At 39.6% G+C, this 12,166-nt stretch overlaps 1 protein-coding gene across 6 annotated transcripts in view; it reads right to left on the bottom strand.

The window, feature by feature from the left end:
* Window positions 1-1,285: 1,285 nt before the first annotated feature.
* Window positions 1,286-12,166, bottom strand: part of LOC130541533 (uncharacterized) — a 29,898-nt gene continuing 19,017 nt past the window's right edge. For 2 of the 6 annotated variants that reach the window (XR_008955600.1, XR_008955597.1), the window contains 2 exons: window positions 2,849-2,917; window positions 1,849-2,576 (listed from right to left, as the gene is read on the bottom strand). The gene's annotated coding sequence lies outside the window, so the exon portion shown is untranslated. Of the gene's footprint in view, window positions 2,577-2,848; window positions 2,918-9,002; window positions 10,599-12,166 lie in introns of those variants that run through there. The other 4 variants (XR_008955598.2, XR_008955599.2, XR_008955595.1 and 1 more) reach the window with 3 other exon arrangements.

The following is a 12,166-nucleotide window of genomic DNA, read 5'->3' as shown; positions in this document are numbered from 1 at the left end:
AACAAGAATGCTTTTCTCAGTAGAGTGTTCCATAAAGGGTTTGTCAAAATTTCTCCTGGAGAGAGAGCAATTTGCACACTATTTCCCTTGGTTTTATTTTGTGTTGTCTCAAAGGTCCACTGTGAAGAAGATTCTAAACAGAATTAACCTTGGAGAGAAAAGTAGCAACTTTGGTATTCATTGTTTTTTACATCATATATACCATCTCCTTTCTCTGACCTTCAGTGTTAGTTAGAAGGCAAGAGCAGAAGACAGAATTGTACTTTGAAAGCTCAAGAGGCTTTTGTTGTTCACGTTCAAGAGTGAAGTCTAGATCTCCCTGCTGAAAGAGCTCCCTGCCTGTGCTAGATTAAAACAATCAGGATGCTTTTCTCTGTGGAATGAACATTTTTGCCACTGAGTTAGATTCCATTTTCCTTCAAAAGGTCTGCCTGGCAAGGTTAGCACCACATGTGTGAACTCATATTCTCACATGGCGGTCAAAACCATGCTTGTTAATTAGATGCCATCATGGTTTGGGTGAATGGTTACAATCACTTTCCATTTGTCTCGTTATTAACTTCACTCTTGGAGTCAGGCTTCCAGCTGCCTGGGGAGGACAATCTAGAAAGAGTTGAAAAGACCCTACTACCCTTGTCCATAGATATATGCAGCAACCAGGAGCTACTGGCCAGAAATGTGGCCATTTTCAATGTGTTTGTTGTCATTATTTTGCAGAGTACCATAACCCCTTCAAGGAGTTCTGTATTTTGTATCAGCAAACATATATTAAGAGTCTCCCATGCACAGGCATTGTGGGAGATAGAGGAATACGATAGCCTATACTATACAGAGTTTTCTTGGAAGGTGGTTATGTGTCAGTAACAATAATCCAGGGGAAAAAGTATAAGCGTCTTAAGAGTGTTTCAGATAAAATGCTATGAGAATTCAAAAGGGGAAGTTATTGATTACTTCTGGCATTTGAGTTGTGCTTTAAAGGGTAGGTATAATTTGGACCTATCTGGAAAGCATTTCAGAGGCATTGTCATTTGAAAGCTTTCTATTTTTACAGTAAATATTCTAAAATAAATAGGTGGGTTTTTTTGTTTGTTTGTTTTTCAGATGAATTTTCACTGTGGCAAGAGTGGCCTGGAGCGAGCAAGTATTTCCAAGAAGACACCAGACAGTGGGAAAGCACAAGCTGGACCCATGAACTTTCTGGATTCACATTTTCACTTACAATAGGCAAAACTTTGACAACCTCAGATATAAGTGATAGAAACAGAAGTTTTTCAGTAACTTTTTTGGGAGGTATGTGACCAGTGGAGATACGTTCAAACTCCTGTCCCAAAGCAGAAGGGGGCCCACAGTACTATCTCTGGCTGGGTATTAGAGGCTTATGGAGGGGTTGCTCTGCAGGCTAGAAGTATAGGTACAGAAGGTAGCACCTGGGCCTAGAGACTGGATATGTGAGCAGGCTAGCCTGCTAGAGTTGTCAATCTAAAGACAGCATGGTGAGGCCATAGTGAATCTAGAGCATGAGATCAAGTCCAGCAGTTCCCTGAGGTACTAAGGCTGACCACAGGACTCATAATATTGTGCACAATGGACAAGGCCTGCAGAGAGCCAGGAGTCATGACAGTTGCACTTTCAGTCATGCAATGTAATGATGGACCCTTCAGCAAGCCTGCAAATAAGACAGGAGACTCTCCAGGAAATGGGTGCCCACCTGGGTCAGGCACACTGGTCCGGCTATGGAGATTCTGAAATTTGCATGTGCCACCACAGGATGAAGCTGTTGCCCTGCAACTCAGTGGGGTTGTGCCAACAGGAAAGGCTCACTTGGCAGCATCATGGAAGCAGGTTGTTCAAAGAAGCATTTATTAGGACGTGAAGGGGAAATGCCTAAATTCTCCTCTGAGGCCTAAAATCAGAGCAGGGAGAAGTGCTGCTGGCATTGCCGAAGGAATTTTAACCAGTGGGGGACAACAAGAGAGACTGAAAAGTGCAGCCAGGTCCATCCTGTGCCTGGAACAACCTGTAGGTCACAGAATCTACACTTTCTTAGTGACACAGTGTAATACAGTTAGTCCATCATGTTATCTAAGAACTCTTGTGGGGATGGGTACTGAATCTTACTTAGTTTATTGGTATGAGTACTTTTGAAGTGAACAGACTAGTATTAAACTGCTTTGCTACCCCATTTAGAGAAATGCACAGGATTCTGAGTAGAAGCTTTAGCCAACAGAAGCATGACTCCTCTGAATGTAACCGAGCCTTTTTTCCTTTCATTCTTTTTTGCTGGCATTTTTAACCCATGAATCATGAAAAAAATTTCCCCCTAAAGATCACTGTTTCATTAAATAGATAACCATCTTCCAGCCAACTCTGAGATCTGTCTGCCCAGGGCCATAATGTCCAGATGCTAGGTTCCATCACTGTAATCTGGAGACACAGGCATCCATGCAATTCTTCCCCTGGTTCATAATGATATTTTGAAATACAATCTGCTATTTAAAACAGCTGTTGTTGATTTACTTGGGACACATGCTGATTTTATGTCAAACAGAATGTCATGTGAACTTCTCCAAGGAGTCCTAGGGAAAAAAAGAAGAGCACAGAAGATAAGAACAGCATTTATAAATGTTTGCCTACGTTGGAATCCCCAATATAAAATTTTTTGACACTCTGAGAAATAACATACCTATGTAACTGACTTAATATTTCTTATTCCATCCTCCAATCTCCTATGCTGATATGAGCAAGGAGAAAAAAGAAAAAAATCCCCTACTGACAGTGAAATGCTTGTTACACTGATGAAACCTTTGATAAATACTAAAAAATATATATTTTCAGGGAAGTAACTTACCTCTTCAAGTCTTCTATTTCTGTTCCATCTTCTTTTCCCCTCAACCTCAACTAATTTCCATCATTTTCCCTGAAATTAATGCAAATTTATCTGATTTTAAAAAGATTTCTTGTGTAAAAAGCACTTCGAAGGCATAAAATGGGAATGGGGGCTTCCTTTTTAGCTTTCTATCTCCAGTAGCTAACACAGAGCCTGGCATGTGTGGGCATTTAACAAATTCCTAAATAATTAAGTTGAATAAAGAGTGCAGTTAGTACCCCAGAAAGGAGGAGCTGAGAACTCCCTAAGCAGAAATTAGCCTCTCCTTTAACATTATCCCCTCTATCCTGCAGGTTGATATTTATCTCCACGGTCCAGCTCTGTGATCACCTCCCTCACCTTGCCAGTCACCATCAGTAGACCCCCACCTTCCAGCACTGGGCCTCTCTGTTCTGCCTTGAGGTGTTATATCAGTCTGTGCCCCTGACTCTCAGTTCTGCTTTCTTCAATGTCCTGGAGCCAACTCTCACCCTGGCTTGCTCTTTCACCAGCTCACCTCCATTCTCACCCTAATTGCTTCCATCCGCAGTCCCTACACTGACACATCCATGTTTCAGGAAAGTGAATTACAAAAGAACCCAGGTTGGTTTTCGTTTGTTTGTTTTGTTTGTTTGTTTGTTTTTTCAATTTTGCCCCAAAAGCCCATTCCAAAGCACATCCAAGTGGTCAGTTTCCCTTGTGGTGTATCCTTGTGATGTATTGGCATATCTAGGACTCCTTAGGGAGAAAAAAACCGCAGGAGTTATAAAGAATCAGCAACTACACAAACATGGCTACTGAACATCACTGTGAGAACAAACAGTAGTGCACTGGAGTTAACCAACACAGCAGGCATTTTCTGATTCCATAAGGAAGACCTGATGTCCTTATGCATCAAAAGTTAAACATGACAAAGAGATTTTCAAAGAAATTTAGATGGTATGGTGAATTAATAAGATTTTTTAAAGTCACTATGAAGCATCTACTATACGCTAGTCTTATTTCAGATGCTGAGGATACAACAGTAAACTTCGCTTTCAGGGAACTTACCTTTACTTGGAAAGACTGAGAAAACAAAAAACAAAAGCAAGTTAAAAACAAAAAATAAATGATGTAACTTTAGACACTAATAGATGCTCTAAAGGAAAATTAATCAAGTTGAGAGATTGTGGCGACACAGCAGGGACTCAAGGACCATTTTAGGTCAGATGGTCAGCGAAGGACTCTGGATAAAATCCTTCAAAATCTGGAAGAGAAACTTCAGGCAGAGGAAACAGGAATTGCAAAGAGCCTGAGAAGAAAATAAGCCTGGCATGTTTAAGGAACCCAAGAAAGCTCAGATGACCAGAACAGAATGTGTAATGGGGACAAAAATAGAAAATAAAATTAAATCTGATGTGAGATTTATTGGCCAGTGTAAAGAATTTGAGTTGGAGGATTTTGAATGAGAAGTGAAAGAATCGCACTGAGATTTTAAAAGATCTTTGAAGGTGATGTGTGGACACTGGATTTTGGGCAGTCTAGAGTGAAAGCAAAATCCATTACAAGACTTTCACCCTAGTCCAAATGAGAGATGATGGTGACTTAATAGAATGATAGAATAGGATATTAATGACTTAATAGAATGAACAAGTGATAGGATAGTAGTCATGAACTTGGTGGAGAATAGTTGGATATATAATTTGAAGAATGGACAGGATTTGCTGATGGGTAGGATTTAGTATATGAAGGAAGAAGATTCAAAGTTAACTCCTGGAACTTTGGCCTGACTAACTGAATAGATGTACTGAACATGCTAAGTTTGAGAAACTTATTAGATAGACACTGGCAATGCCACAGAGGCACCTTGATGGGAGTTTGTAATTCAAAGGACAAGTTGAGGCTGGAGATAATATTTACAGCCATGAAACTGGATGGAGTCACCTAACAATACAAAGAAGACAAAAATCTGATAAATAAGCCCCCCCAAACTCCAAAACAGTGATCAGAAAGAAGATAAGGAACCCATAGAGAAGCCTGAAAAGTAGTTGAGGAGACAGAATGAGTATGAGAAAATTGTCACAGCCTGGAGGTCAAGTGAAGAGTGTTTCAAGAAGTAAAAAATTGTGTCAAATGATGCAGAGAGTTCACGAAGAATGAGTGCTGTAAGGTGATCACTAGATCCAGCAATGTGGAAGTCACTGGTGACTTTACCAGAACAGGTTCAAATGAGTGATGAGAACAAAGCCTGATGAAATGAGTTAAAAACAGACTGGAAGATGAGCAAGCAGAAGGAGAGTATAGACAACTCCATTGAGTGTTTTGTCATGGAGGGTAGCAGTGCAAGTGGGCAGTAGGTGGAGAAAGACATGGGACTGGGAATTAAAGTTCTTTTGTTTTTGTTCTTTTAACATGAGAAATATTAAGAGTTTTTGTATACCCATGGGAATGATCCAGTTGATGGGGAATGTTAATGATACAGAACACAAGATGAACTTCTGGAGTTAAGTAAGTAAAAGGAGATGAGCTGCAGTTACTAAGTGAATAGAGAAATTGGCTTTTGATAGGACAAATTGTTCTAATTTAAATGCTTTTCTTTCAGAAGAAAATACATTAATTGCTCCTTTTTTTCCTCCCTTAATAAATACAACCTTGTGGGTTAACTCTAAAAGAGAGTTACTACCTTTTCACACACCAGAAAGCTAAAATAACACAGTCAAGTGATTTGTCCAAAGTCACATACAGCCAGGCCTCATTCCCTGAGTTTCTGATGCCTTATCAATGGTTCTTTCTGCCTCTCTACACAACATGTGTGTCAGAGTCAGGCAATGGAAATGTCACTCTCAAGGGCCGATTCAAAGCCACAGGTTTAGACTCTCGTGGAAATTAAGTAAGGCAAACTTTTGACAAATTCATTCAAAAAAACTGTTTTCAACTTCAATCTGCACCTGTCTTTTCCCCAATCAGCCTAGATCAGAGATTCAGAGCTGACAGATGGTCTTTATGACTTATCAAGGGAGCACTCCTATCCCTTCTATTCTGCCAGTCCTTCCAGACGGATTTTTTTCTCAAATGGCAGTCTTATCAAGGATATAGTTTATTCTGCTAGCAAATAGCCAAGGGACAGGCTAGAAACAGATAGGCAGCAGAGGGAAGATGGTCTGGAATTATCAATTTGCTGGGCCTCTTGCTCAAACGCATAATTAACAGTTGATAATTGTTCTGCGTTGGGCAGAGTCCTATAATGGTTAGATCAAGGCATAGTTTACTGTACTTAAATCTGGGCATTTACAATTATTCTCCCCTTAATATAAATTAGGAAGTTGGAAGCTCTCTCTCTCAAACAGATTTCTCTCTCTCTCTTTTTTTTTTTTTTTCACAACTCTACTACCACCTAACTTGCCCTTTAAAAATATGCTCAGATTCTTCCAAGGATAAGAGTGAGAGACAAGAGGATATGAATCCAAAAGGTGGTTTCTGCTGTTTTGCCACATCTGCTCAAAATTCCACAGCTGGCACTGCCTCCTAGAGATTACCAGAATGACTAATGATTCACACAGCTCCCAGTCTTAAATGTGCTCGGGAAAATGTTCAGGGATTTGACCACAGCTTTTCAACATCGAGAATGAGAGGTGTGAGAGCTCCCAGACATCAGCTAGTTCATCTCTTGCCAGATCTGGATTTTTCCCTTCTGGATAAGATTCTAGCAGATGCTTTAGCTAGTCTTGTTTTAAATATCTTAAATGATGGCACTCCCTCCACTTTCCAAGGGTAAGGCTTTTTCACAGTCCAGTGGATCTTCTCACCAGTCTGTGTTTTCCAGAAACTTGCCTGACATTTATCTTTTGTTAATTTCTTAACATAACTCATGTTTATTCACTTTGGCAACTCACCTGCAAGCAGCATCTCTCCCTCATTGGCAATTAAGCAACTAAGTCTACAAGCGAGAGATCATCAGCCAATGTCTTCCCTCTATTTCTTTTTCTTGCTGGATAAATCCAGCATGCCAAGAAGTTCTGTGCACTGAACACCCAGTGGTTTTCTGTTCATTTTACTCTGTCTCTTCAATTATTACCTCATCACGCTCAGCCACCGCGTGGACTGTTCCTATCTACCAAGCTTGGCAGGGGACTCAAGTATCAACACAATGCAGTCATTCTCACTGATTCCTGGCCCTGACCCTACAAGGATTCACAACAAATTCCATCCTGTCACAGATTGCAGCATGGGTATGGTTAACAGAAGATACACACTGCATCAAGGTCAATGTAGAAGACTCCACCCCATCACCAAGTGGCTCCATGTTTTCTGCTGTGATGGTATCTTGTCCACGCTCATGCCAGCCTCTCTCTACGCATCAAACCCACTGCTACTTTTCTTCTAGCCCATTCTTCTCACTCTAGACACTACTTTTGGGCCCCTTAGCTCTTCACTTCCAAATTTTCTCTCAACCTTCTTCTCTTTGTACCTCACAGCTCTCATTTGAACCTTGCTGCATATTTTCCCAGCTGAATATGTTAATCACATTCATCTTTTCCGCCTCTGCTGTAGACAACCCTGTGGGCTAAATAAGTCATATTATTTCTTTCACTTTTTCACATACTGGAAAATTAAGACAGCATAGTCAAGTGACTTGTCTCAAGTCACAGCTAATATCAGGGTCGGAGCCAGCACTCATACCCTGAGCCCTATCCATAGTTCCTCCTGATTTTCTACACAACACATGCATCAGTGACACACAATGGACACAGGCTTTGCTATTGACTCCCCTATTATTCCAGGAAGGTGCTACATACCTAAATATATTTATTTTACATGCTGTAAAAATCAACTTTCTAACTTTCCTTTTTACAAGAATTGTGTCTTGGATGTTATTTTAAATGATTGAAAACAAAAGACAAGTATAGTCAACAGTAATTTATTGTACTTTTAAAAATAACTAAAAGAGTATAATTGGTATGTTTGTAACCCAAAGCAATGATAAATGCTTGAGGTGATGGATACTCCATTTACCCTGAGGTGATTATTACATATTGTATGCCTATATCAAAATAACTCAAGTGCCTCATAAATAATACATCTACTATGTACCCATAAAATTTAAAAATACTTATTTTTAAAAAAACAAAGGAACAGTTTCTTGCAAAGTTAAATCACTTTTTTCCCTTTGCATTTAGACCAAATATATTTTGCTCTGCAGAAATGCCTAAGTAAATTATGTGATAACTGAAAAGTAGTTTAATAGAATTTACATTTGATTTTTTAAAAATCCATTAAGCTAAGGATTTATAAAGACATTTTTTCTTCTGCTCAATACTTGCCTGAACAAAACACCCACCCAGCCAAAATCAAACAAAAAGCTTCTTTTGTCTTCATGAACTGATGTCACTTGAGTTGTACTACTTTAGAATCCACAGGACTAGAGTGAAAAAACAAGCAACTGGAATGTGAACAACATCAGGGAGATGTGACTCACATACCTGCTTACTGGCTATTAGACCTCTTTAAATTTCCCACACAATATGAACTATGGTCTGCTTCAATTTCCACACTGTATTTTAAGAGTTTTTGCTTCAATACTCTAGTATAATTTCTAAAAACACAAGGCTTCACAGCTATGGCCAACTGCTTATCCCAGGCAAATTAAATTAAGCCCCTGGCATGCAACTTAAAGTTTGTTTCGCCTAATTAAGCAGCTAATGGGTATGGATGAATCTGAGGTGCAGATAAAAATATTGTTTTCAAAGAGCCTTTCTGATTACCATGCTCTGAAATGAGCAAAGAAAAATATTTATGCAGCCATTTTTATAATCATGCTCAAATCCATTCGTTAAGCTCCTGGGAAGATTTCAGAAAACTCTGTCCTATCTTTCCATGAGGTGACCTGCTCATTGCTAAAGAAGGTTAAAATCCTTCACCAGCGATTTTCTGTATTGTGTCAACACCCAGTCATCTTTAATATGACTTGTGGCAAAATAACCTCTTCCCATTGCCAACATGTATCTTCACTCAAGGACTGTGTGGGTCTCTATTCCAATGAAGCACCATTCTAATAAAGTGCCTCATCTAATAAATGGCCCTGGTGCTGCTGTGCCACTGCAACAACTGTTAGTGGGATGGAGGAGAGAAGAAACAAATAAATAGTTGGGGAGGAGTCTCTGAGACATCAACATTCTGGAACGTGTATTATTTACCTATCATTTTGCTGTGTTTTCATGTATTAAATGTCAGAGAAGATGGCCCTCTTTCCCAGTGAATCTCCTTTTCATTGCATCTTTTTAAAGTAAGCTTTCATTAACAACAAAGCAAATATATGTGTTATTTTCCAAAACTTACAATCATAAAATAAACTTCATGCCATGTTAAAGTCAGTTAAACACTGGGGCTCAGTGGCTCACTCCTGTAATCCCAGCACTTTGGGAGGCAAAGGTGGTCAGATCACTTGAGGCCAGGAGTTTGGGACCAGCCTGGCCAACAAGCCAAAATCCTGTCTCTACTAAAAATACAAAAATTAGCCAGGTGAGGTGGTGCATGCCTGTAATCCCAGCTACTCGGGAGGCTGATGCACGAGAATCACTTGAACCCAGGTGGTGGAGATTGCAGTGAGCCAAGATCACGCCATTGCATTACAGCCTGGATGACAGAGAAAAAAAAAAAAAAGTCAGTTAAACAAAATTTTGAAGACAACCATTTTAAATGACAGCTATCATTGTGACAGATTTATCTCAAATTCTATCCATTCCATCCATTGTCCTTGTAAACATGGGCATTTTGGGGGAGGGGGGTTCTGTGTGTTTTTATTCTTCTTTTAGTTTTGATTTTCTTCTTAGATCTCTTACCCATTTGTAATAAGAGAGTGAAGAAATACCATGGATATAGACGAAAAAACCCAAGGCCACAGCAAATGTTCCAGAGGCATCTGTAAACTGAAGTCAGGTTACTGTGTGGATAATTCTCAAGCAAATGGATGCCTTTATGGTCCTCCATGCATTTACTTCATTTGGTCCACAGGTGAACTTGTCACATCACATTTATGGCAAAAAATCCTTTATGTTTCAGGTATTTCCTGAACCTTAAGTGAGTTTCTATTAGACATGTTCTGTTTCCAAGCAATCTGTTTTCCACCCCTGTGTCCAGGAAATGATTATCAGAAAGGAAGAGAGAAAAATGACATCATAATGTAATCTGGCCCCTCTTTTGCTGGGCTAGGAATACAGCATCTGGCAGAGACTTTCAAGTGTCAGATACTACTTTATCCATCTATTTCTGAAGTTCATTTAATAAATAATGGAGACTGATATGAAAAGGCTTCTAGTTCTGCCAATGGAAATCCCTCACCCTGGCTATGAAACAAACTTTAAAAAAGAAATTGTGACTTTTCTGATGTTAGTTTGCTTCAGATGAAACTTGTTCTTATTCCTAGCTTGAAGAAGAAAATTTCACCCTTTGCCCCTTTAAGGCTGTATAACTTTTCTTCCCACAAACTAACAGTATCTCCACAAGGCACTACTGTCCAGGTTGAGATGAAGGTTCCAGTTGCATTCTCTTCTGGGCGCACGTCATTTTGTTTGCTGTTCACTTATCACATCAAAATGCGTAGCAAGTACCAGCTTCCCGTCAGATAACACATATACATGAGGTATATGCACTCATGTGTATACACATATAACTCAATCTAACTTTCCCCTTTCTATAAATTCAAATTATGTCCCCTGATGTGGTCCATCCTGGAGGTCACGCACAGAGCTCTTACCTGAAATGGAAGGGAAGATAGGAAGGAACCTAACACATATTTAGCATCTACTATATGTATATAAAATTAAGACATATATTATCTTATTTTATCCTCACAACAACCCTGTTAGGTGTACATTATTACTTCTATAGATGAAACAAAATAAACTCAGAATGGTAATAGTCACTCATGTTTGAGTGTCCTGGCCAAGAAAGACACCTTCCTCTTTCCCAAGTCTTTATTGTAATCTCACCTATGCACATATATCCAGGACTAATTCTCAATCGGAGGAAATTTCTAAAAGGGCCAGAAAAAAGGAGCACTGCTCAGTCTTCACACTCACAGCAGTTTCCTCCTTGAAAGTTTCCATGGCAGGGCCATTAATTGGGGCCAGGAGCAGTGGAGGAGCACCTGGAGGTGGAGATCTTTTCTTCCTGCCTGTCAGGGCTCTGCTCAGATGCCATCCATCTCACAGGCCCAGGGAGTGTTTAATGAAGCCTATTTGGATCAGCGGAGATTGGTGTTTAGGCTGTTCTCCAAGACTCCTAAAATGGCCGGAAAATGTGCCCATTTTTGGCTTGTTGTTGTTTTATTTTTAAATAATCTTCTTCAACAACTTTTTAGGTGCCTGTTCTATTGAAAGCTCTTTCAATTATTCAAATCAAGTCAATCAGAATTATTGAGCACCTATTCTGTGCCAGGAACAGCTGGAGTATACAAAAATCTGTAAGATGCTACTCCAGGAACTTAAGAAGGATGAAATAAAGTCACAAATAATGCCAAGGGGTTGAATACAAGAGCTATAAAGAAGTCATAGGTAAAGAACTACAAGAATTCAGACAAAGGAGACATCCTTTCTTGTTGGGAAAAATCAGAAGAGACATCATGGATAGGAAACAAGCATTAGACAGACCTTTAGGAATTCATTCACTTGGTCATTCAGTCAACAAATACACAGTGAATATTTACTATGTACCACGCATTTGTTAAGAATCGGATATACCAGAGGGATATAATCCCTGCCTTCAAGGCATTGGCATTCTAGCAATGAGAAAGTAAACAACTAATTATAGCATGTATGGATATTAAGAATTGAATGACCAGGATGAACTGATAGTATTAAGAGGGGTAGGAGGTATATGGTATCAGTGGGGGTGGGGGAGGTGCTTCAGAAAAGTGGTCAAGAAAGATCTTGCAAGGGAAGTGATTTTTATTGAAGACCTAAAGACTAAAGAGGAGTCAGCCATTTGAATAGCAAGGGTAAGAATATTCATGAGACTGAAAGCAGAAAGTAAACATTTCCTAAAATGAAAAATAATTTGGTGCTCTCAAGAAAGTCTCAAAAGGTCACTGTGTTCAGAGAATAGGAGCAATAGGCAGGCTAGCTTGCGACGAAGTTGGAGAAGCAAGTGGGGTTCAGATCTTGCAAGGCAGTTAGTTATGAGTGGAAGTCTTGATTTTCTCCTAAAAACAGCAGGACTTTTGACAGGTTTTATTCTGGGAAGTGGCATGAGGCCAGTCTGCAATTAGGAAAGAGAAGTCAAGTCAGAGTACCAAGTGGAGAATGGGGTGGATCTGGGAGGTGA

The sequence above is a fragment of the Pan paniscus genome, chromosome 4 (assembly GCF_029289425.2).
Source record: "Pan paniscus chromosome 4, NHGRI_mPanPan1-v2.0_pri, whole genome shotgun sequence".
NCBI lineage: Eukaryota > Metazoa > Chordata > Mammalia > Primates > Hominidae > Pan > Pan paniscus.
The sequence above is the reverse complement of the archived record's forward strand: the minus strand, read 5'-3'. Positions and strand labels throughout refer to the sequence as shown.